This window comes from Apis dorsata, unplaced genomic scaffold (assembly GCF_000469605.1).
Source record: "Apis dorsata unplaced genomic scaffold, Apis dorsata 1.3 scaffold_348, whole genome shotgun sequence".
Lineage (NCBI taxonomy): Eukaryota > Metazoa > Arthropoda > Insecta > Hymenoptera > Apidae > Apis > Apis dorsata.
Window position 1 is genome coordinate 17588 of NW_006263615.1, and position 5742 is coordinate 23329.

Here is a 5742-nt window from a genome sequence, read left to right on the forward strand (position 1 = left end):
TAGAGTATTTCTAGATATTTTTAATATAACTGATTCAATATTATTAGTTATTAATTAATAATCAATAATAATAAAAATTTATTAATTACATTAACATTCTTGCTCGCTATATATAAAAATATTTTTAAAATGATTCTAATAAATTGTAATAGATTAATAAAATTCTAAAATTAATAAACTATTATATTATATAAATATAAATAAGATATTAATATTTTTAAAAATTTTAACATTTAAATATTTAAAAATATTTGTTTGGAATCATCATTAATGATAAGATCGGATGTATTTAATTTTGCTTATTGAACTACATAGGATAGTATTGTAGATGGATGAGAAACTGTTATTATATCATTATCTACGAACGATAAATTGTATGATAATTCGTTGACTGATTCTTTTTAAATATATCAATATTTCGATTTGATATTTGTATATTATTTTTTATTTCTTTTTTTTTAATTTCTTTTTTTTAATTTTTTTTAATAATTTAATCTATAATCTTTTTATATAATATATTATATTTTTATATAATATTATATAATTTTTTCATATTTTGAAGATTTTTCAATTTTTTAACATTTTTTAATTTTCAATTCTTTTTATTCAATTTTTGTTATTCTTGCGAATTTAATGAATGTAGCGTTTTCATTCTTTTTGAAATCGATATATTAAAACATAATATATTATACTTGTGTTTGTCATTTTTGCTCAAGATAAAGTAGATATCTGCATAAACATTCGTCATTATCTGCCCACTAGCGTTTAAATTTTGAATTAAAAGTTAAATTTTTTACTAGAAGTTTCAAAGTTTATTAGAAAATAATAAATAATAAGTAAGTAAAATTTATCTATTTATAGTAAGAAAAATAAATTGAAACGATTGCTATATAAGTTTAAAAGAATATATATTTTAAGAAAAGTTTTTAAGAAACTAATAGATTTATAAAAAAATTGCAAATCTTATCGTTTAATGGTAACGAAACATCTATTAAATACTTTTTTTTTACTCTATTTAGAGATCATAGCAGAAAAGTACTTTCATTTAATTTCTCCAATATTGTCGTTATTTTATTTTCTTTAAATAAAAAAGTTGTAACATCGAAATTGCTAACATAAATTGCAGACATTTTATTTTTTTTTCTTCAATTTTAATGACAAGTAATGAATTTACTTGTAAGAGATAATAACCTAATTAATGTATGAATTTTTCAATTTGATGTTTATTTGAAAAATTATATCGTTGCTTATTTATTTTTTTCAACAAATCAAACACGTGATCAGATTATTAAATTATCTAATTAAAAGAGTTATTCTAATAAACTTTTAATCTGTCACGAAGAAAAATTATAAGAAAATTATAATGTAGCATTTTAAAGCAAAGATAATTTTTATATACAAAAAAGTTTCGATTTTTGAAGTATAATATTTTACATTTAAAATATGATTATTCATGTTACAAAGATCATTAATACATTGAAATTATGATATCATTTCTTTTATATTTATAAATACTTTTTAATCGATCCATCATATAAATAAAATAAATTTGCATCACGTTGACAAAGTAATAAATTTTAAAATATCGATTACAGATTGTTTTTTTAGGAACATTTTAACGAAGAGCTAAAAATCCTAATCCAATATATATCGATTGTCAAACGAGTGACTATATGACTATTGTAATGCAACAAGTTAATGACACAACCGACATACGCCGATATCAACGCAACTCATGGTTAGTGGTCATTGCCAAGGTTGGATCGTGATATCTTGCATAATGCTTCGGTATTCTCTACGAAAAGCGATGAAGGAAGATACGTTGCGGAAGACTTTGTACACGCGATTTCTATTAGTCTTGTCGTTGTTTCCTCACGCGAATCGATCTTCAATTATACTTCTGAGTTTTTTTTTTCTCCATCGTGTCAATTACCCGCAACTCATGCGACACTGATTGCCTCTGATAATAATAATTCTATCATTCGTCTCTCGATTCTGACCTGCACAACTTGATTCTCATTGATTAATTTTTTAACAAAATTGTATCAAAATTTCCATGAAATATAATATATATCAGAATTAGATTAGGACGAGATACGTATTTTAAATTACCCCGATATTATTTTCATTTGATCTATGATAAAAAATAATTAATATTAAACATTTTTTACATTCTTACGAGCAAAAAAATATTAAAAGCCTAAAATAATTTTTATCTATTATGAACTATTTGTTGGAATACAAAAAAAAAAAATAAAAATAAAAATAAAAAAAATATTGCTTCGTTTTAATTTGCGTCTTTTTATCGATTCATAGTGAATAACAACATAATTATGTATTTACAATTATATGATGCAATACTACATGTGTTTCAAGAGACCAACACACCGTAAATCTTTTAAACTTTGAGATATTATCGTTTACTGATAATTATATTACTTATACATAACTTATTAAAAAAAAGTCAACTGTCGTTCTTAAATTTTTAATAGATTTATTGATATTTTGATTTTTGAAATTTCCTCTTTTTTTTTTTTATTCCATTTATTATATATTCACTTTTTCTTATTCCTTTATACTCTTACCGGCATCATAATGGCTCTATTGATAATATATTCCTTTGAAGATGAATATATCTAATCTAATGATACTAATGAATACTTAGCGGAATATTTTCATATTAAAATCATAAAATATTAAAATCAAATTCCTTATATAATGCGTATTAATCATTAAATTTAATACGCTAATTTATTTTTAACAGATATTTAAATTAGCCATTCGTTCTATTACTTAGAAACACTCGATGAAGAAGTTGATGTTTTAACAATGAGCATAATTTTGTTGAATATACTTTGGATGACTTTAAGAGAAAGTTTCATTCCCTTCCATTGACTTAGAAAGCGTCTATCTTGCAATTTGAATGGTCGTAGCTAAATCTAATGCTTTCAGTAAATCCTTTCCTTTCAGAATTCGCTTAACTTCTCCGCCGTTATCTATCTACGAACGCGAAAAGCAATCATCATATCGTGAATATAACGAGATAAATTGTATATTTTTCAATAGAAAAAAAATCGCGTGAATCGATGGACATCAATAAGTCAATCAAAATACGTTATTCGATTAATAGAAAGGGAAATTAAATATTATAACGCATATTTTCACAGTTTCGACGATAATATTATAATAATTATTAAACATTTGATAATGTCATTTGCGATGAATTATCACATTAAGAAAAAAAAGAAAAACGTGAAATGAAACCTTCGTGAAAAATTTGCCAAAGCTTCGAGATCCCAATAATAATAATTCGTAGCATTGAATCGACTAACTCGATCGTGCGATTTATCATCGAAATTTGTCGATTAGCGTAATATCTCGGTTCTGATATGAATGAATCATTTGCTTGTCATTAATTTTTTCTATTAAAAAAAAAAGTGTATTAATTATCATCAACGACGATTAATTATAATTGCTTCGATTAATTTTTAACATCTCGAAACTGAGATTTGAGACTTTTTCGTTGATTTTTTTAGATAACTTTTATAGAAGGACAAATAAGTATATAATCGTTTTGCGTTTAAAACGAACGGAAATTGCTTTTTTTTTTTTTTCATTAAAATATATAAAACTTATTATACACAATTACGTTTCATTTATTATTATTAGTTACCACAATACGTTACATCGCGCCTATCATTGTTGCATGAGAACACTGCATAATGATATCGAATCATAAAAAAATTAATACATTATCCGTTTTCCAGAAATCCCTCTTTTCTTCTTCTTCCTCCTCCTCTCCTTCTTTTTTCTTTAATACACTTTTATTTCCCAGCGTATAATTATCGAGTTAATCGTTGTTTTGATAAGACCGCGTAACGTTTCGTTTCATCACGTGAGAAAATTGTTATTGTTTATTAAATTAAATTTAAATTATTATTATATTAATTTATTTAAATTAAAATTTTATCTCTCCTGTTTCATATCGAGTGGAAAAAAAAAAAAAAATTTAATATGGAAAAGAAGATATGCATAAGAAGAAGACGACGTTCCTTTCCGTCTCTCGAATTTCAATCCGCTCTCTTAAACGTCGCGAATTTCGAAACGAGAAAAAATTAAATAATGGCGGATTAAAGTGACGCGTTGAACGATTTTCTCCCTTCCCTTGGCCCCTCCGGGAAACCGGACAGATTTGCAGCAAATACTGATTATCCGATTCTTCCGTGCGCAGGAATCAAAAGATATTACACCACACCTTGTCTTGTCTCAAGGTTCCGCTTATGTGAACGTAATTTTCACAAACATGGTAACTGCGGCGATACGTAAATTGTATGAAGTAAGAAAAAAAAAAAAAATCTAAAGCATCGATCGACATCGTGTCACGTATTGATCCTTACATATTTTCACGAATTATTTTATCGAAACGACGACGATTAAACACGATTAATGATGATGTTACCATTCACAAAAGCAAAACATTCCAAATATTATTAATTGTCGTTTCAATACGTCTCTCGTTCAAAACGTCGCTTCGTTGTATAGTCTATCGATTTGCTATCGAATGCAAAATATGATTATCTTAAAGTCATCAACCATCATACACGTATCGATTAATCAACAATAACGGGATCGGGCAGAATGCTTTGAACCGTGAAATTTGCAATTTGGCATATGTGTGTGTTAGAGTAAACGTAGAAAAAAAAAAAGGAAAAAAAAAAGGAAAAAAAGAAACATTTATGATTAAATTGTTATCGATTAAATTCTCCACACAGCGCACAGTCGGATAATTGAATATAATTATTTTAGATGGATGATACATAACGCTGAATCCGCCGCTCGTAAAATTGCAATTCGAAATCATCGATGATGCGAGATTAATTGTCTCTGTTCTGGGCAGAAAATTTTCTGATAATCTATCGTTTCAATAGTTTCGTATTACATCAAGTATTACGTGATATCGTTTTTTTTTTTTTTTGCACGCGAAAAGTGAAAAATCGAGCAATTATTTATTCGATCGGTTGTCGATTTCTCGATCATTCCCTTTGCTTTGTCACTTTTCACACAAGTGTTATTAACTGTTGTGTTTTCGAATCTCGATGATGTCTTCTCTCTCGTCCAATAAAAATTGCTTTCCCTTACTTCCGTCTCAATCATTTTCGTCGAACGAGCGAGAAAAAAAGAATGATAATTAACTGAGAGATTAATTCGAAAAAAGAAAAAAAAAGGAAGAAGAAACGAGAGAGAAAAAACAGATCTCTTAAACAGCATGTTGCAATATCATTATGCAATAGAATAACACAAGAAGAATTAATATATTCACTGGCAACATATAATTAGTCCAAGATGACTAATAACACAATTATCTTTATCTAATAGAAAACGGTAAGTAGTTCCTTCGAATTACTTAATTCTTCTTCTTTTTATTAATCTTTTTTTTAAATCTTATATCCAATATTATTATTCTCAACAGTGATTGTTCTCAAACAATTTGTTTATCTCCGAAACGAAAAGAGATTAATTAACAATGTCAATGGAATTTACGTGAACTTTAAACTGAATTTCTCTTTATCGAGAACTCGTTTATTTCAAACTTCAATTTCTTCCCTTCTTGTTTTTTTCTTTTCAATCACGAACCAACTAGAAACATCGTCACTATTCCTATCATAAATTAATGATCATCAATCAAGTGGATGATGATTTGTGAAAATACGTGATGAAAAGAAATGATAAAAAAAAAAAAAA